This window comes from Onychomys torridus, chromosome 3 (assembly GCF_903995425.1).
Source record: "Onychomys torridus chromosome 3, mOncTor1.1, whole genome shotgun sequence".
Classification (NCBI taxonomy): Eukaryota; Metazoa; Chordata; class Mammalia; order Rodentia; family Cricetidae; genus Onychomys; species Onychomys torridus.
The window spans coordinates 19,348,408-19,369,571 of NC_050445.1; the positions used below are offsets into that span (position 1 = coordinate 19,348,408).

General features: G+C 35.7%; 1 protein-coding gene and 1 non-coding gene across 4 annotated transcripts in view; one reads left to right on the forward strand and one right to left on the reverse strand.

Moving 5' to 3' along the window:
- The window catches only part of Grid2 (glutamate ionotropic receptor delta type subunit 2), a 1,385,700-nt gene that overhangs the window by 134,468 nt on the left and 1,230,068 nt on the right, over positions 1 to 21,164 (forward strand). The window lies entirely within an intron of this gene.
- Trnaa-agc lies at positions 3,650 to 3,722 on the reverse strand. Its single transcript has one exon. It is a non-coding gene; the product is annotated as a tRNA-Ala (tRNA).

Below are 21,164 nucleotides of genomic sequence, written 5' to 3' on the forward strand. Positions count from 1 at the left end.
GTCCCTGTGCTTTTGAATTATGAACCAAAGGCTGTGGAGCCCACAGCTGGATCAGGCCCTCTGGATAAGTGAGATAATTGAATAGCTTGATCCATTTGGGAGGCACCCAGTCTGTGGGATCAGGATTGTCCTTAGTGCATGAGCTGGCTGTTTGAAACCATGGGCTTACACAGGGACACTTTGCTCAGTCTGGAAGGAGGTGACAGGACCTGCCTGTACTAAATCCACCAGGTTTAAATGAATCCCTAGGGGTGCCTTGATCCTGGAGGACATGGGAATGGAGGGGAGGGGCTGGGGGGAAGGTAGGGGGAAAGGAGGGAAGGGGGAGGACAGGGGAACCCATGGCTGATGTATAAAATTTAAAACACATAATAATAAAGAAAAAAATTACACTTTGTGACCAATATCATTCTAACATTCTATTTTAGAATGAGGTATAAATAAATCAACTGTTCTGTGTTCACCCTAACTTTCCAGGCATAATTTTCCATTTTCTACAGTTGTCCTGACCCTCTTACAACCTTGGTATATTTGCTGGTGTTTACCTTCGGTTAAAAAAATATTTTGAAGTTATTGTCTCTTTCTTACATTTATTTTTTTCTCTGTTGCATTAATTTGACTGGTCTTTAAGTCCAAATTACCAGGGCTTATAATGCTTTTATTATTCATGAGGAAAATAAATAGATTTCTCACCCACATAATCTCTGTAATCATCCGTCCTGCTGCTTATTAGCACTGTTTACTGTTGCAGTGCATTCTTTGAGTATACTGATCAGACTATAAGGAGCTTGAAGACAGGGTGATACGTTAGTCATTTAGCTCAGTGTCTTCCACAGTGAATATGCTGAGACTGAATAAATACATAAAGTAAAACAATATAATTTTCACACTCATTAAGATATCCCAGGCTTTGCTTCATGCAAATGTGAGTTATCATATTTAACTGACTTAAGTGAGAAATATTCCAATATTTCTTTTGGAAGAGCATAATTATCATTCATTTATATAAAATACCATGTTGTAATCATTTATTCCCTGTCAGCTATGATCTGGGAATGTCTACAAATACCCTATGGAATTCAAGGATAATATGACTGATATGAGGATACAGCTGAGTTTTGTAAACTATGCCTTCATTAGACACCAAAGCAAAGAGAGGATACAAAGGTATTTAGGGTCATGTGATTAAGCCAAGCAAATCTCTATAGAATAACGATTGACAGACTTGCACTTTCTCCCTTACCAATAATTCCCTGTAACTTTTTTATTACTTTGAAATGAAAAATAATTTATGCCATTCTAACCTATTTGTTTTCCTAAATAATTTTAGCACCTAAACAACAGGGTCTATTTCTCATGGTGAGGTCATGTTTTATGGGAAAATTATAAAACCAGTAAGAAGTGTGACCAGAAGATTCTGAAGGATATTTAAGATAATTGATGTATTTCAGCTTTTAAATATGACAATTTTCAACAAAATAATACAGTATTCCATGCTTTTTAATTTTATTGCCCAAATAAAAATCTATGTGTATAAAATTTTATAAATGATCAACTTTATGAATTTACTATGGATCCCAGATGACATGATGGTGCTGAGGATCCTGGGCCTGTGTTAGCCACAAAATTAAATCTGTAACTCAATTCACATGAACATTTTCTACTTCAAAAATATTATTTGCAAAATATAGTGGTTCTTAAAGAGTAAATTCAAAAGTGTCCTTTGTACAAAAGAGAGGCCCATAGGGTCTCCATAGGAGCTGCCAGGCACAAAGAAGCTTAATGTACTGTGAACTAATATTTTTAACTTTGCTTTTGAAAATTACCTTTATAACCTTTTATGATGGGAATAATGTGAGAAAAAAAATAAAAATTGCTCTATAGTCTCAGTTTTCACTTACCTTTGGAGAATGATTATTAATAGGTGAGTGGACTGTTTCATTCCATGATTCATTTACTTACCAAACATTTACTGAGAAATTCCTTTGTATCAAGCTTGTTCAGTGTTATGAAAATTGATAGGTGATGGAATTTGGAATCTATCAGGGATGACTGATACATATTTGAGATAAAAAGCTATGACATAGGACTTAAGGGAGAAAAGTGAGTTTAGTTCCCTCATAGGTTTGAAGCAGGCACTTTATCTTTCCATACACTGAGAGATAAATCGCTCATACCAGTCTGCAGAAGAACGATGATTTTATTTCTCATAAGTTCAGGCCCAGTTTTGAAATCTCTGCACTTGTTATTTTAGTCTCATTGCTTAAAAGCAGATGCCTTAGGAGGAAATGGCCTTTGAGAATTCTGTTTGGAAAATCACCATCACTCACATGTTAATTACTGCAGCAACCCATTTTAACCCTCAGAGAAACTGATTAAAAAATAAATTGGTGTGTCCACATGTATAGTGCAGCTCAATGACATATTGATGTACATAGAAACTCTCTTACATGTATTATTTTCACAATTTTGTCACAACCAATATGGAGATGAATGTTACCTTTGAAACCATCCATATATATATATAAAATCTTAGCAATCTACCTATTGCATTGGAAAACCTCAAAATGAAATATATTTATTTCTGGAAAAAAATCTAATTATGTTGCTTTCCAGACACTTCGATTTTTGGTTCCGTACTTACGATGGTTAATGTATTCCATTTTTCCCTTCTATCTTTTTCTATGAGGGTATTTTGCAAAGATGAGACTGATATATATCAACAAATATTTAATAAATCTAATGGCCAAAGATTACATGTGTGTGTTCCTTTTGGAGGTAACCGAAGGCCTAAATAGAGTACTGACTATCGTTTCAGACAGGGAATTTTGAGTGGGGATGTACTTTCTCCCCACTCATAGTTCTTGGCTCAGTCTTTTGCCTGCTGGTCTCTCCTACAGGTTTTGGATTTCCCAAACCTCCACCATGCAGTGAGCACACTGTTGAAGGAAATCTTACTGCATAACTCCACCTTGTTGGTTCTGCTTCTGTAGTTTACTCTGCTGAATAAATGTTTTAGGGGCTCCAGGCTGTGATGATTCACAGTAATATTAACTAAAAAATTTAGTCTAAGTGAGACAAGTTACCCACTATGTGTTTGACAAGGTGATTCAGATACTGAAAGGAAAAACAGCGTGAGCAAACTGATGCCAGGAAGAGCTTTACTGTCAGTGGCAGGGGACACTGGTGGGAAACTGAATGCAGTTAAGTCCTTGTTAGCTGTGCTCACTACCATGCTTCAGCTCTCAATAATGGCTTTTCTCTCCTGTCCTTAACTTAATTTCATGTAGGAAGCCTTGGGTATCTCTATAAGAGCTCTAGACATTTTCGGTGGTTCTTCAAACATATTTATTCTATCTATAATGATGGTAGTCTGGCTTCTTGAGCAACTATTACAGTAATTTTGATGATTGGTAAATTATCACTCATTTCTCAGTTTTACCAATACCTCTATATTTTATTGGAAATATTAATGGGAACATAATTACCATAAATAGTATAATGAGTAAAGAAATATAATCATAAATAGTTTGTATCCAGGTTCTGGTCTCTGACTTTGAAAAATATTTAGTCAATGCTTTCCTTAATATGGTAGAATTAGTTATTAACTCACTATTCCACTTTCTTAGTTTTCTTAATTTTTTTTTTTTTTTGAGCTGAGGATCGAACCCAGGGCCTTGCGCTTGCTAGGCACACGCTCTACCACTGAGCTAAATCCCAAACCCACTGTTCCACTTTCTAATAGAATTTACATTTTATGTTTTCTAACAAACATATAGAATAAATAAAGAAAAATCTAGTGGGGGAGTGTAAGCTTGTCAATAGTTTCTTAATTACTAATATTTTCACATTGCGATAGTTTGAAAAAGAAATGTGATTAAAAGATGCACTTGAAGCTTTATGTTCAGTACATCACACTCTAACTAGTTTACTTCCTGTTTTCATTCACATCTTTTACTATCACTGCATCTTTCCATATTGTTGTAAAATAATCTTTTTATTGAAAAAGTATACATAAGTTTTATAAGGAAATATATTTTATAAACACTTTTTACAATTGGTAAATTTATACTATCTACCCTTTTTAAAAACATGTGGATTTTGTATACTTTAATGTCAAGTGGATGCTTCAATCATAAAGCTTTTTATATATGCATACATTTTGTTCACTACTTATTCACAGTATATAGTCTTCTCTTATATTCTCTGGGTACATCCTCATATAATAATATTTTAGTGTTTACTTGAGTTGAAGTTTTGTGACTAATAAGTAGATCAATTAAAGTAATGTTTTCTAAATGTTTCAGTTAAAATAGTATAAAGTAAATCATAATGCTGCATAAATATGTGTCTCACTTAGAAGGTATAAGCTGTCTTTCTTTACTTGCTTATGTTTTATTGCTTGTTAAGTACTCAATGAACCAGCTAACATAGGATAATAAAAGGGGATCTTCAAATTAAAACCCTTAACCATGCTAACTAATTAATCACCAGGTCACCATTTTTTTCTAGAGAAAATTTTCGAAGAAATTGAAATGGAAAATCATTCTATGCACTCTCCACTTGAATGTCCATTATACATTTTTCTATACCTGGGGACTTAAAATTGTGGATTCTTTCTAGGAAGTAGCCACAAGGAACATTGTCTTTCCAAGTCCTAAATTTACTTTAATTTTATTGTGTGTGTGTTCTCTGAGATGATTTGAGCTTGCATATTTTAAAAATCTGCTTGATGAGGGGTATGGTCACAAGTGTTGAATTGTAGTTAATCATCATTTAATCGTCTTCAGTATCTTGGAGCATATTATGCAGTTAACATTTTCCAAGGGAGATGTTTTCTAATGATGTTAGACAGAATTATACATGCATTTTTCTCACAACTAATATCCTCATTAACCTAGCAATGCCTAATTCAACTCTCTGGGATTTTACAATCGTATCATTTTTTTCCTCCAGAGATTTTTGTGTTTCATCTTCTCTAAATAAAATTCTTGTGCGTTGTAATCTCTCTTCCTGTACTGTGTTCTATGTCTGGAATATTGCCAACTATTTAAAAAGATTATGCATTCAAGCAGTAATGGATGCAACTCCCAAATATATCAGTTAGTTTTCAGACATATATGACCTTTGGGGTTCCTGACCAGGGACTTTAAAAAAATAAAGGAAAAACATTTGAGTTTTCCCTCTGGAAAATTCTTTTAGTTGCTAATTTCACATCACTGAAAGAGAAGTGTACTTATGGCTTATATCAAAATCTGCATTTTCCTAGTTCTCATTGTGTCAGGAAGGAGCATAAACTTTAAGGCTATGTAATATGCTATGTTCCACTGCTCATATCCAATTATGGTTCTTGATCATCTACTCATAGAATCTACTGATGGGTCTAAATGGCATGAGAATGTCAACTCCTTACTCTTTGACATTGCTTAGAAACATAAAGTAGAAAGGGGTATCTTGTGATTACTGATTTTATCCCAAAGAAAAGCAAACATTTTTGAGTTGACAATAAAGTTTGGGGGTCTCAACTAATGTCTGAAGTCCTCATTCAAAAATGCATCAGTTGGAGAGAATACAGTAGGCCTTTAATTCCAATACTTGGGAAGAAAAGACAGGCAGATCTCTGTGAGTTCAGGATCTGCCCAGTCTACATAGTGAGATCCAAGCCACCTGGGTCTAAAATGTGAGGACCTATCTAAGCAAACAAACAAACAACAAAATCAAACAAATATTTCAGTTGTTCTTGTTTTTGATAACTCAAATAAATACAAATTCAAAGCATTGTTGTTTGTAGAGATTATATTCTATAATTCCTATTTTAGAGGTTTTCTCAAATATATTTCTAAGTGGTTACTTGTTTATAAACTAAACCGTTACATTTTTCTCATTAAAGATTATATATCTATTCTTGTGTCCTGGTAAAGTGTAGATGGAGTTTTCCTGCCTGGCCTACAGTCAGGACAAATCTCTCTCACCCGTCAGGCCCATAGATGCTCAGAACCAAACAAGTAAACACACAGAAACTTACGTTGTTTACAAACTGTATGGCCGTGGCAGGCTTCTTGTTATTTACTTCTTCTATCTTAAATTAACCCATTTCTAATCATCTATACCTTGCCACATGGCTTGTGGCTTACCAGTACCTTACATCTTCATTGTCATGGCCCTGGCTGGCAATATCTCTCCACCCCAGCCTTCCACCTCACAGAATTCTCTTCTCTCTTGTCCTGCCTATACTTCCTGCCTGGCCACTGGCCAAACAGCATTTTATTTATACAGAGCAATATCCACAGCAGTAAAGTAATCATTTTTATAATGTATATTTTTGTTTCCTTTGCCAAAACGCTAATGGATATATTTTTTTATCATAGTTGTGTGCTGTAATTTAAAATCAGGTATTGTTATTCTTCCAGAATTATTCATGTTGGTTAATATATCTTTAGGTGTATATAATTTTTGCTAAACAAGTTGTTTTGCAGGGTATCCATGCCTCAGCATTTATGTGGAGTGCACAGAACAGCATTCAAGAATTAGATCTGGAGCTGAGATGGGTTTTGAGGATGGAACTCAAATTGTCAGTCTCACACAGCAAACACTATCTGCTGAGTGTCTCACCAGTTTGGGTGTATGAACATGTATTTGGCTATATGGGTTTGGACATAGATTTTCTAATTTTGTAAAGGTCATCACTGTAAAATTTATGGAGCTAATGTTAAATATTAAAACTGTAAACTGATTCCTATACTGTTACCTTATCAAAATATTAATTCTGACTTTCCATTAATATGGAAATACCCTCTATCTTGACTTAATTCAGTATTTGCTTTTTTGTAACTCTTTTTATTTATTTTAGGGTTTGTTAAAGTTTATTCTGTGCTATGCTGCATTTGTTTATTTGTGTATTTTGAACCATTTTTAGATTCCTGTAGTGAAAGTAAGTCAATTTATGCATTGCTAATGGTCCAGTATATTGCTAAATTCCATCTGAATGGTTTGTATGGAGGATTTTTATATATATTTTATCAAGGATCTTAGTCTATAATTAGCTTTTTGTTGTATCCTTATCTGGTCTTGGTGTTAATGTAATCCTTTCAAGAGTTGGCTCTGTACAATTAGTTTATGAGTAAAATTGTAGCGTGAATCTTAAAAAGTTTTATTAGTAGAAACAAACCTGAGGCCAGTTATTGGGGTGAATGCTGGAAGGTCAGAGAATTAGAACAAGCCACAGCTTCCTCAGGAGGTCCTGTTTCCTCAGACTGGAAGCTTCTGAGTACTCATCCAAATGGATCTCAGCTGAACTGCTGCTCCAAACCCTAAAAGCTTAACCAGCCAAATGCTTCTAGTTTCTGGTCTTCATGCCTTATATATCTTTTTGTTTTTGCCATCACTCCCTGGGATTAAAGGCTTACTTCTTGAGACTAAAGGCGTGTGTCACCATGACTGGCTGTTTCCAGTGTGGCCTTGAACTCAGAGATCCAGAGGGATTTCTGTCTCTGGAATGCCACCATTTCTAGCCTCTGTATCTAGTGGCTGTCTGATGTCTGACCCCAGATAAATTTGTGCACAATATTTTGGGGAACACAATACCACCAGATAGATACTATTTATTGGGGAACACAATACCACCAGATAGATACTATTTATTATGAAATAATTTAAAGAACATTGGTGTTGGGTCATCTTAAATTTTTTGTCTTAGAAATTATCAGTCTGTGTTTTTCTCATCTGGAGATAGACCATTGTTTCAATCTAATTGTTTATTATAGGTAAATTATGTTTTTTATATACTATTGGTTAAACTATGGAATGTCACCTTGGGCCAATAAATTATCCATTTACTTCAGACTTCATGATTTGTTAGAATAAAAGGATTTTTAATTATCCAGGGATCCTCTGCATTTTACTGTATCAGTTGTTATATTCTATATTTAAAATTCAATTTTCTTGATCTGTGCATTCTACTTTTCTCTTTTATTTTGACTAAAGGTTCATCATTCTTCTCTCTTCAATAAATCAACATTTCTTCTTGATAAGTTTTATTATTCTTTCAGACTTTATCTCATGAATTTCTTCTATATTCCTCAGTATTTCTTTCCTATAATAATTTGGGGTTAGGCTTCTTGATTCTCTAAAACACTGAGGTACACCATTAGGTTATTTATTTGAGAGTGTTCTATTATTTGTTAATAGAAGTATCACAACTGTAATCTCTCCTATGAGAATGAATCTCACTCTATCCCAATGCATATGCTATGTTGATTGTGTATTTTTAGTATAAGATTTATTTTACTGTAATTTATGTGTCTGTGTCTTCACATGAGTTGAGCAAACGTTCACAGAGGCCGGCAGAGGGCATTAATTGGCCTTCTTGGTCTTGAGATAATGTGGTTTAGTTCCCACCCGAGGTGGTGCTGGGAACTAAATTGATCCTTTCAAGAGCAGTAAAGCTTTTAACACCTGAACCATTTCTCTACCATCTATTGTTTGCATTTTCATTTGTTTCTCAGAAATTTTTGATTCCTTCTTAATTTCTTTAGTGAGTTATTGATCACTCACACGTGTCTTTTAGTCTCCTGCTTCATATCTTGTGAATTAATTTTGACTTGAAATCTGCATTGTTAAATATTTAATCTCAGTCGGCCTCTTGTTAGATTCTGTCTGGATTGTATATAATTTTCCATCTTCATATTATTTGAGATATCTATAATGTGTGGACTGTTTCCTCCCTTTCTCTACTGCCTTTGTGTTTTCTCCATGCTTTTTATATGCCATTTCTGCTCTTATTTTATTTCTAATATGTCCTCATTTTTTCTCTGAATATATTCTCTCATTTATTACCCTGAATCTTCTCACGTATGGCCCCACAGAAGAAGCTTTTACTCTGCCATCTTAGTTCAGTATAGAATATGCTTAATTTACCAATAAATTTTCCAATTAACTTAAAATATAGACAATTGTAGTGGGTAGCCATCCCAGCATTGGCCTGGAAGTTCCAAACCCCATTGAGGCTTCGGTAATGGTCACACCCACAAGGCGGGGCTGAGGGAGGAAGCTGAAGACCCAGGATCAAGAGGAGAGGTCTCTCTTGGTTCTGGGACCGTGGACCTGAGAGGTGGACTGAGCAGAGTTCTCCAGAGAACACCGCCGGACTGCGCCATACCTTTGCGAGACCCTACAGCCTATCCCTTCATTTGTAAGTTACCCCACAAAATAAACCTCCCTTTTAACTACGTGGAGTGGCCTTAATAGTTTCACCAATAGACAATAAAGTCTAGTATTGAGTAGTATATTATTTTTGTCTTATTTTTGTATCATAGCACTGTAAGAACACTTTAAAGTTATTTGTGTCCTGTTTTTCAACAGTCAGATGTGGTGGGTATTATGTTCCCTGAAATATTGTGTGTTCCCCAAAATAAACAAATCTGGGGTCAGAGAACAGACAGCCAAAAATGGTGGCTAGAAAATGGGAAGAGGAAGCCATAGCAGAAGTTAGGCAGTAGTGGTACACGCCTTTAATCCCAGCACTTGGGAGGCAGAGCTATCAGATCTCTGAGTCCAAGGCCACTTTAGAAACAGCTAAGCATAGTGACCACGCCTTTAAACCAGAAACCCATCCTTTAATCCCAGGGAGTGGGGGCAGAAAGAGAAAGGTATATAAGGCTTGAGGACCAGGAACTAGAAAAAAAAAAAATATATATATATATATAGTTAGTTAGTGTTAGTTAGTTAGTTAAGCATCTGGTTGGTTAAGCGTTCCGGATTTGGAGCAACACAGTTCAGCTGAGATTCTTGTGGAGGAGGACTCAGAAGCTTCCAGCCTGAGGAAAAAGGATCACCTGAGGAACCAGGAAGGTGAGATAGCTGTGGCTTGTTCTGCTTCTCTGATCTTCCAGCAATCACCCAAATAACTGGCCTCGGGTTTGATTTCATTAATAAGACCTTTTAAGATTCCTGCCACAGTCAGATGTCTTATAGAAAGACAAGCAACATGTATTTATGAATTTTGAAGTGATTTATATAAACTATTGACATGAAAAGTGTAATTAAGAGTCATATAAATTGGAATAATCAAACCTGAAATCTCATATCCAGTTTACTGAAAATTTCAGCAATTATTTTAAGAGATAGGAAGGCTGTTCTTCATTTGCTCACTTTTTTATGGATTGTTTTTAACTGATATGTGATCTGTCATAGACTAGTTTGTGTAAAAAGACACCTACTTTTAATAATACTGATATTTAAACTTGCTTTTGATATTCACTTGAAGATGGTTTTCACTTCTAGTCCATGCTTATTCCATAGTATGAAAAAGAATGTCAGAATTAGAGGAACTGATCTATAGGAATAATAGTGTTGAGATTCCTCAGTTTATAAATTTGTCTTATTCCAAATTATATATTTTTTTAACTTTTTTCTTTTACATTTTTAAAATGCAAGTTTTTTTTAATTTTCCTACATTTTTATTTAAATATCTCTTTTCAACCTCTTGATACAATAAATCATGTTCAACTAAGTGATATGTCTTCATTCTGTAATGCTAATTTTCTATTGTAGAGCATATTCTCTTTTCTTTCATTCCCAGCTTTCCTTCCTGGCCTACCAATTGTGTTAATTTTGTTGTTAGTTCATTAAAAGTTGACTGTCATTGGAAGTAACAAACAATGAAAGAAAAATAGTAACAACAAAATCAAAACAGCAGTGTGGATAGAGTAGATAAGGTGAATACTGCTCCTTCCCTCTCCTATTACTAACCATTCATCACAGTATCGCCAGGTAAAGTATTGGCCACCTTCCCTTCCTCACTTCACCAGAGAGATTTCATGGTAAATGAAAGCATCAAACCATCTCAGTTACATTGAGAGGATAAGTATCATAACTAATTTTAAGCATAAGGTGTAGACTTTTATGTGGATTTCCCTGTGTATGTGTGTGCATGTTCATATGGGCACACTTGTGTATACATTGTTTAAGCTTGCATATGGTGGACAGAGCTGCTATCGGCATCTTCCTTGACTGTTCTCATCTTATATAGTGAGAAGAAAGATCTCTCACTTGGAATCATAGCTTTCTCATTCAGTCAATTTAGCTAGCCAACTGGCTCCTGGGATCCCCAATCTCTGCTTCCTGATTTCTAGCATTTGATGCCTGCTAGACTTTTACATAAGTACTGGGGATTCAGACTCCAGTCCTAATGCTTTTGAGGCAAGCACTATACTTGCTGAGTTATTTTCCCAGTCCAAGAAGGGTTTTATATAAATATATAAACATTTGCCATTTGCTTTAGGCTGATTTCAGGGAATATATATATATATATATATATATATATATATATATATATATAACTTTTCTTCTGGGAATGTAATATTTCTACTGATACTGCAGATGAGTTTAATGAATGTCAGAACTTCTTAAAAAGGCAAGAGAGCATTTGATAGCATGGGTTAGAGACAAGTGAACCAAAGATTAACAAGTGAGGTTCATTGACCTTAAGTGGTGCACTGTCTAGTAGAGGAGCTAAAAGCAGAAAAGCATAATTTTAAGAGGATTAATTGATTTTAAAATGAGATAGTGTATAAAGCAGAAAAATACTACTGGAGAGCATCTGTTCATTACAGGGTGTCCAGGGAACTATTGATCTCGTAAGTCATGATTGCCGAGAAGAGTTTAGAAAGTGGGAATATTGGAAGGAAATGAGAGTATGGAAAAGGAATTTTAGACACAGATAAGACAAATACAGTCAAGAAGACAATCATTTAATAATCTTCATTCACTTCACAAGAGACCACAATGATATGAGAACTCAAATTTTCTGAAGCAGGGAAAGAGCTTTGGAATATAAGGTATCAGTTAGGAGTCATTAGTTTATCTTCATGCTGATATTGCCGAGATTGTTGAAGTTGTTGGTCTAGTGCTGTAGTTCACAGCTATATACTATGACAGCAGCAGCAACAAGGCTAAGGGCATTGAGGGTGAGAGTGGCACCAATCTGTACCATTGCTGAAGTCTTCACTGGACAACATTTCATATCATGTTTCCTCCTTAAAAACCTTCAATTGAATGCCCACTTTTAGTTCCCCAAAATGGAGACCTTATTTGAAAATCCTGGGTGACATGTTCTTCTGTTTAGTGTAGGTATTAAAACAGGTGACCAGAAGATAAATAGTGAGGCTGAAATTAATACAAAACTCCCTTTTCCATTCTTTCTTATAATGTAAAAAAAGCAAAATCTAACATGTTTACATAACTCATAATACAAATATTTTTGTAGGTGATCAATATTGCCAATTTCAAAAATTATATCTATTGGAAAAAGGAAACAAAAAGAAGAAAAGATATGTATAAGCAGGGGTTGAAAATCTTACAAAATTCTTGAGGGTGGAGAGCTGGCTCCGTGATTAGGAACACTTGTTGCTGTTCCAGAGGTCACTGGTGTGATTCACAGAAGGTGCATACAGTCTCACATGGAATGCACATGGCATGGCGCACAGAAATACATGCACGCAAAACTGCCATACATGCTTTGAAAAGTCTCTTTTAAAATTATTATTTAATTTTCTGGTTGCCACATAAATTATTAATTGGTATAAGTTAGTAGGGTGTCAGGTGATACTTCAGTTCATTATACTTTGTACATTTTAAATTTTTATTTATTTTTATATGTTTTAACTAAAATAAAATTACTTTGTTACATGCTGTTTTATATTATTGATTTTCATTGCCTTTTTGATTTATCAAAGGTTACAACTATTTGCCTTTTCTGTAATTATTATGTTCTTTCTGTTTTGTGATTCTTTTCAGTTGTGTATTTATTATGGCTTCTGTTTTTTGTTTTTTATGGGATTTCCGAGTATGTTGACAAGTTTGTCTCCATATCTATATTTGTTTCTTGTGCCTTTCCATGAATTTGCTTTGTCCTATTTAGATATGCCAACTTTTTTTTATCTTGTTATATTCTATTTTATTGCCTTTTATTTTATGTACCTTGGTGTTTTTCTTGTATATTTGTGAGGTATCACATCTCCTAGAACTGGAGTTACAGGTTGTTGTTACCTTCCATGTGGATGCTGGGAATTGAACCTGGGTCCTCTGAAAGAGCAGCCAGTTTTCTTAACCACTGAGCCATCTCTCCAGCTCCTTATCTTGTTATATTCTATTTTATTATTATCCCTTAGATGCCTGTGTATTTTCTAACAAGTGTCAGAATGGGGGTGGATCCAGAAGGGAGGGAAGGTGTGGAAAGCTGGAAGGTGTAGAGGGTGAGGAAACTATAATCAGAATATATTGTATGGAAAAATCTATTTTTAATAAAAGAAAAAATTCTGCTTTTATTCAGATTTTCTAGTTATATTCAGTTTACCCTCCTTTTTATTTTTTAATTTAAAAAGCTTAATTTAAATATAATTACATCATTTTTCCCCTTTCCTACCCCAAGCCCCTCACAAGTCCCAAATTATTATGACTGTTATGTGTATGTGTATATCTACACAACATATGACACCTATTGTTGTTGTTTAGGTGTATATGCTTTGGGGGGTGGCCACTCTGTATGGACATCCAATAAAAAGCCTTCTCCTTAGGAGAGGCTTTCTCTCTCTCTTTCTCTCTCTGTAGTCATCAGTTGCCTAGTGTTCCTTGTTCAGGACTGAGAATCAGTGAGATTTACCTTTCCCTTTTTCTATTATTATTGCTATTATTTAGGTCTTGTTTCTTAGCCATTTCTACCAAAGACTGCTTCACAGCAGAATTCCTAGTATTCTAGTTCTTACACCTCCTTTGCCTTGATTTTCCTTGAACCCTAGATACAGGAACTGTGATGTAGATATATCCATTGTTGTTGGGCTTCCTGGGATCTGTTTATCTCTCCATTGTATACAGTTGTGATGTTCTGTGATGCTCTACATTTAAAGTGCAGAAAGCCAGCTTTGATGAAGGGTAAGAGCTACAGATATCTGTGAAAATAAGGTTATATTTTAGAATGTGTAATTATGTTGGTCTAGCAAAGAGGTGGTAGAATATTATCTTCTACAATACTTAGCACCACTACTCCTGGGAAGTTGGGTTGGTTTCTAGTACCAGGCATGATTTCCTTCCTTTGGAATGGACCTTCAATCCAATTAGACAGAGATGTTGGTTGCCACCAACATGTAGTACCTCTTACTGTGTCTCTACTGGTCATTGTTGTGGTTCATAGGCTTCCTAGATGGTTAGGACTATTAATTGCTTCCCTCCTCTGGCATTTCACATAGTATTTTTCTGGAACCATGGAAGCCAAGCTGCAGGAGGAGGCTTTCAGAAAGCCAGCTCAAATTATCTGAGTTGCATGTCTTAAGTAAGTAGTATCTTCAGCAATAAAGGCTTACCTTCAACCTTTCAAGGTCAACAAGGGCAACAGCAAAAATTTTTACTTATTGTTTTGGGAATCATTTAGACTACACTGACCAGCCATTCTAAGGGAAATTTCTTGTGCCTGATGTTGGGGGTTTTATTAGTCTATAGTTCTTGAAGTGAGTCATATTTTATTCTTTCTTTACAATATAGTTTTTGTGCTACACCAATTAGTCTGTTGAGTGCCTGTCATGCTTATTCTCCTGTTTATTATTCATGTCTATGAACGATTGATTTATTGATCCATTATTTTCAGAGTGATTGACATGGTTTATTTAGAAGATGTTTCAAAATGTTTTGAATAATTGTCTATAAATATTAACAATTTATTGAAGGATATACAGGACTAATAACATGAAAAGTATTGAGATAATTACTATTGTTGACGGTTTGATTATATCTGAAGTTTACTCTTTCTCTCTTTCTTTCATTTTCCCTCTAAAGTGCTACCAATCACAAATCAGGGGTTTGCCCATACTGGAAATGAACTACAACTGAGCTACATTTCCATCAACTTGTACTATATTTTTGTTAAATATATTAGAGAGAGAGGAGGCAGAGAGATAGAGAGACAGAGACACAGAGAGCACAGTGAGATAATATATCAGAGTCATAAATTTATTGTAACCCCATTCTCCTTCTTAGTTAAAGTATTGGACAAGGTAAGATGACCTCTGTCATGCAGGATAAACAGGTGTTTTGATGGGGGAATAGGACACTGAGCCCAACTAGAAGTTGGCTGTAATCAATGAGAGGGTGAATAGAGCCCTGGAGAGAGGAATGTCTGAGATACAAAGAGAGGTAGTTCAGACAGGAGACACCATAAAACATAGAGTAGAGTGAAAGAAAGAATGATTCCTGACCATACACACTCCCAAATGACATTAAAGCTTTTCATCCTCTGTCTTTATTTTTAAACAGCACCACTCTTTTGAGAAGCACTTGCTGCTCTTACTATTTTTAGTTAGTTGTTTTCTATTATTTGTGAAGATACTTGCATACTGTACTTGAGAAATTTTGGCTTTCCAAAACCTTTGATCCTATAGTAAGCCTTAATAACCCATTCAGAATACCCATCATCAAAGAAACTCATCCTTTGAACATATTTGCTTTAACATGATTTTCTATTTTGTTCCTGAAAACAATTAAAAATGATTTTTTATTTAAATAAACTCATATGAGTACTCTTGAATTGGATTGATTTATAACATGGAAAGTTAGAGTAATAGATATTGGACCAGGGGGACCTATTCAGATGTGATAACTGATGACTCACCTTAATGGATCTTTCTGGCACCTACACACCATTGCTGGTATCACAGACCATGTGTTCTGCACATGGTCTGTTATGTGTGTATCAGAGATCCAAACTCGGGTCCCCATGCTTGAACAGGAGACACATATCCACTGAGCTGTCTCTCTCCAGCCAGAGTTTCAGGATTATTTTGGCCATGTTGTGCTCTTTGTGTTTCCAAACCAAGTATAGGATCATTATTTTCTATTCCTTCACACACAAAAATATATCTCTAGTATTTTTATGGGTTACCATTGAACCTATAGATCACTGTGGATAATATTGGCACTTTAATGACATTAATACTTCAAATCATGAATATGGAATATGACTTTTTTCCTTTTCATCTTCTCCAATTTTTTTTTGTTAGAGTTTCACAGCTTTAGCGTGCAGATATTTTACTTCCTTGGTTTATTATATGCCTAAGTGTTTTATTTTGTAGCTTTCACAAATAAAAATGTTCTCTTGATTATTTGCCTGATCCTTTGTTAGCATATAGAACTGTGCCAGGTGTTAGAAACTCAGGGATTCCATATACTAAATATACTATTATTTTGAAATGTTTATAGATATTTTTTTTTTTAAATACCAGTGTTGCCAGAAGTTTTCCTGTGTCCCAGCCTCCTAGTGGTCAGGACAAATGTCTCCCACTTTCGCCCTCTCCCCAAGTAAATACACAAAGGCTTATATTAATTATAACTGGATGGCCATGGCTCAAGCCTTTTGTTAGATAGCGTCTTATATATTAAATTAGCCCATAACCATTAATCTATGTAGCACCACATGTTCTGTGGCTTTACCTATGTCCCTTTGCATGTTGCTCCCTGGAAGGGAACCTTCCTCTTCCCAGAATTATCTTTGTCTGCTTTCTACCAATCAGCATTTTGTTTATCAACTAATCAGAGCAACATACTTTCACAACATACAGAAGGACATTCCCATCATACCAGAGCATTTTTTTTCTTGTTATAGATGATGAAATCGACACACAAGTTGCAAAAAGGGTACTTAAAGCTACACAGCTATTGAAGTCTTGAAATACTTTTAAATAAAGTTATAAATGGATAGGTATCCTAAGTCTAATGTTGTGCTGATCATATCTTTTTCACCTGTTAAAATAACAGAATGATTTCAATTTTAAGATCACTTTTTGGTGTATGAGCTGGCTTTTGGAACCTAGGGCCTATGCTGAGACACTTTGCTTGGTGCAGGGAGAAGGGGACTGGACCTGCTTCAACTGAATCTACCAGGCTGGGCTGACTCCCAGGAGAGACTTTGCCTTGGAGGAGGTGGGAATGGGTTTGGGTTAGAGGGGAAGACTGGAGGCTGGGAGAAGGGAAGACATGGGAAACAATGGTTGATATGTAAAATTAAATTAATTATAAAATGAAAAAGAGGTAAAAAAAGAGATTGAGTTTCAAACTAAAAAAAAAAAAAAAGAAAAGAAAGAAGTATATCACAATTTATGTATAATATTTACCCATAGCAAAAAAATCAAAATACTTTTCTAAATATAGTTTTTGAAAATATATAATGTGTGTGTATGCATGTGTTTGTGTGGTTGTATGTGTATGTGTGCGCATGTATGTGTGCATATGTGTGCATGCATATGTGTGCATATGTTTCTGTGTATGTGTGCATGTGTGTTTGTGGTTTTTTTTTTTTTTTTTTTTTTTGTGTGTGTGTGTGTGTGTGTGTGTGTGTGTGTGTGTGTGTTTGACACAGGTGTCTTGTAGCTCACACTGGCCTTATACTTACTGTGTAGCCAATACTGACATACACATTCTGGTCCTCCAGTTTCAACATCCAGATCACACATGCGTACCACTTCAGCCTAGCACTCAAACAACAATTTTAAAAGATTAAGTCCAATTAAAAAATGGGCTATAGAACTAAACAGAGAATTCTCCACAGAAGAAGTTCAAATGGCTGAAAGAAATTTAAAGAATTGCTCAACATATCTAATTATCCAGGAAATGCAAATCAAAATGACTCTGAGATACTACCTTACACCTGTCAGAATGGCTAAGATCAAAAACACAGAAGACAGCTTATGCTGGAGAGGATGTGGAGCAAGGGGAACTCTCCTCCACTGCTGGTGGGAATGCAAGCTTGTACAGCCACTTTGGAAAGCAATATGGTGCTTCCTTAGAAAATTGGGAAACCATCTCCCCCAAGACCGAGCTATAGCACTCTTGGTCATATACCCAAGGAATGCTCAATCATACCACAAGGGCATTTGCTCAGCTATGTTCATATCAGCATTGTTTGTAATAGCCAGAACCTGGAAATAACCTAGATGCCCTTCAACTGAAGAATGGATAAATAATATAGTACATATACACAATGGAGTACTACTCAGCAGAGAAAAACAATGACATGATGAAGTTTGCAGGCAAATGGAAGGATCTCAAAAAAATCATCCTGAGTGAGGTAACCCAGACTCAGAAAGACAAACATGGTATGTACTCACTCATTAGAGGATACTAGATGTAAAACAAAGATTAGTAGACTGCTACACAACTCCAGGGAGGCTACCTAAAAAACGGGTCCTTAAGAAAGACACAGGGATTGCCCTATGACAGATAAATGGATGAAATCTGCATGAACAACCTGGACGACAGTGGGAGTAAGGGCAAGGTTCAAAGGAAAGAGAGCTTAGGGGAGCAGGAGATCCCAGCTAGAACAAGAACAGAAAGGGAGAACAAGGAAAAACAGACCATGAAAAATGAAGACCACATGAGAACAGAAAGAAGCAAAGTGCTAGAGAGGTCCCCAGAAATCCACAATGATACACATCCACTCTAGACTACTGGCAATGGTTGAGAGAAAGCCTGATCTGACCTGGTCTGGTGATCAGATGACCAAACACCCTAACAGTAGTACTGGAACTCTCATCCAATAACTGGTGGAAGTAGATGCAGAGATCCTCGGCCAGGCCCCAGGTGGAGCTCTGGGACTCCAATTGTCGAGAAAGAGGAGGGACTGTAAGAGCAAGAATTGTTGAGACCAAGATTGGAAAAAGCACAGGGACAAATAGCCAAACTAATGGAAACACATGAATTATGTACCAAAAGCTGTGGAGCCCCCAACTGGATCAGGCCCTCTGGATAAGTGTGACAATTGAATAGCTTGAACTGTTTGGGAGGCACCTATCCTTAGTGCATGAGCTGGCTGTTTGGAACCTTGGGCTTATGCAGGGACCCTTTGTTCAGCCGGGAAAGAGGGAACTTAATCCACCAGGTTGAGCTGAATCCCCAGGGGAGTCTTGGCCCTGGAGTAAATAGGAATAGAGGGGAGGGGCTAGGGGGAGGGTGGGGGTGGGCGTGGGAGTGGGGAGGACAGGGGAACCCATGGCTGATATGTAAAATTAAAACACAAATATAATTAATACACACACACAAAAAAGATTAAAGTAGCTGCAAAATTTATTTACTTAATTGTGTTTAAAAATGGATGTTTAAATATGACATGAAACGAGATAATTTTAACAGTACATTGATAAGTCTAAGGAATGGAAAAACTTCTTCCATTGAAAATTTGTTTGAACAATGGGAGCCTACCTATTAAACTAAATGAAAGACAATCACTTAAATATATTCCATTCTGGAGAAAAACTTGCAGAAGCATAGTTAGCTCCACTCTGAACTGTTGTCAGGTGAGTGTGAGTATGTGCATGTTCATTGTTAGTTGATCTAGAATATAATTTCAGGCATGAGAGAAATTTTTATTTTTATTATATTGAGGCATAGAAAAAAAGCTTGATCACAATACATTTGATTTGTTAAGCTGTAATTGTTTGGTTTTGTTAATAGGGTACTACTTTTCCAAATACAATGCTACCTAAGATCTCAATAGTTAATCTTTCACTGTCTACATTATAATCTAAATATAAAATCAAGTTATTTCATTTCAAATACCTTCACAGACATGTCTTTGAAATGTAAAGATTCAGCTTCCAGTGACCTAGTTTTTTAGAGTATCACTGTCTGGCTCACTGTAGCTTTTCCAAATCCTATTCCTGTGCTTACTGAGGCAGAGACGGTGTGCTTGATTGTGTCAGTTCATAGCTGAATAAGTTTAATATGAGAATCGGAGTATTCTACTCACCATTTATCTCTCTCTCTCCCTTTGGGGCAGACGAGTGCAATGTACATATCTACATTAACTGTTCCTTAAGTGTCATAGTACCTTGAGCTGCCCTCTGGTTTCAATATATATTGTAATTTTTTAGAGGAAAGCTTCAAATTGTGATTCTAGAGAAACGATTTTAAAATGCAAGTGAATTCCTTCACATTCACATAAAATATACAGCATATGTACATATAGACTTGGATATGTACACAAGCAGTAAATGTAAATAGAGTTATATGTACTATGCTTTGCGTTATTCTTAAATAAGAGTGAATAGTAGAAATAGTATATTCTGGGTAATTACTTGTTGATCAAGTTAATGAAGAATCTATTTAAAAATTAATCTCAGTGAAATGTAAACAACCGCTGCCTTCCATCTAGTTCTGTAGCACCAGGTCCCTGTCACACTACACTTGCAACACTTCTAGTTTGTATAGCAGCTGGCCCTTATTCAGACAATTCTTATTTCCTGGACTGCTCTGTCCTGCCTGCTTTATGTAAGCATGCACTAAAATTTAAAATGTAAATTATTTACTAGTGGAGTACCAAGAAAGCTTTTCTGTGTGAGCTTTTGGAAATATTATTGGCTTCCTTCTTCCAACAAGTGAATTTTCATATCTAAGACTATTCCTGAAAAGCCATTGTTGGCTTCATTCCCACTAATCATTTTATCCTCATACACTAAAATGCTGTAATGGCATGACTTGCAGATCTTAATAAATGACTCATGCATGTAATGATCAGAGACAACTTGATCTATCTGTACATTAGTTGTCATTAGACAGCTGACCAGGGCTTTAACTTCAAACTTTCTTTAAGAGCATAAAGTTGTAAGAGCATATTCATATCACAAATTCTTTAGTGAATTATACTTCGCAAATTTCCTTGATGGTCACTTAGAACATGTTTCTTAGAAGCTGGATTTCCAATGGAAAAGTATAAAACAGTTTTTGCTTGCAAGCCAAAGTAACACATCTACTACATTGTTAAGGACATGACATACTTGGACATATTTCAAAGAGTGAGTATAACTCCTTTTAGCCACTTTTTTGTTTTTCTGTGTCACCTCCACAGATATTTCCTTGCTTTCTTCTCAATTACCAAACAGAGCTCCAGATTTGGAAATGGCTTCTGTCATCTCCATACTGCCATTTGCTTCTGATGTTAACTCTAGGAGGAAGCATGTACATTGGTGTTTTTTAAGGCTGTACTCCTAGTTTTCAAACTTCCTCTGGCTGTGCAGGTTCTACCAAATCTCTTTTTGAGGTGAAATCATACTGATGAGATCAGATGTGGTGTGAACTAGGAGAAAGTGTCATGCAATCTAAAGTATATGTAGTTATTAATGATCAAT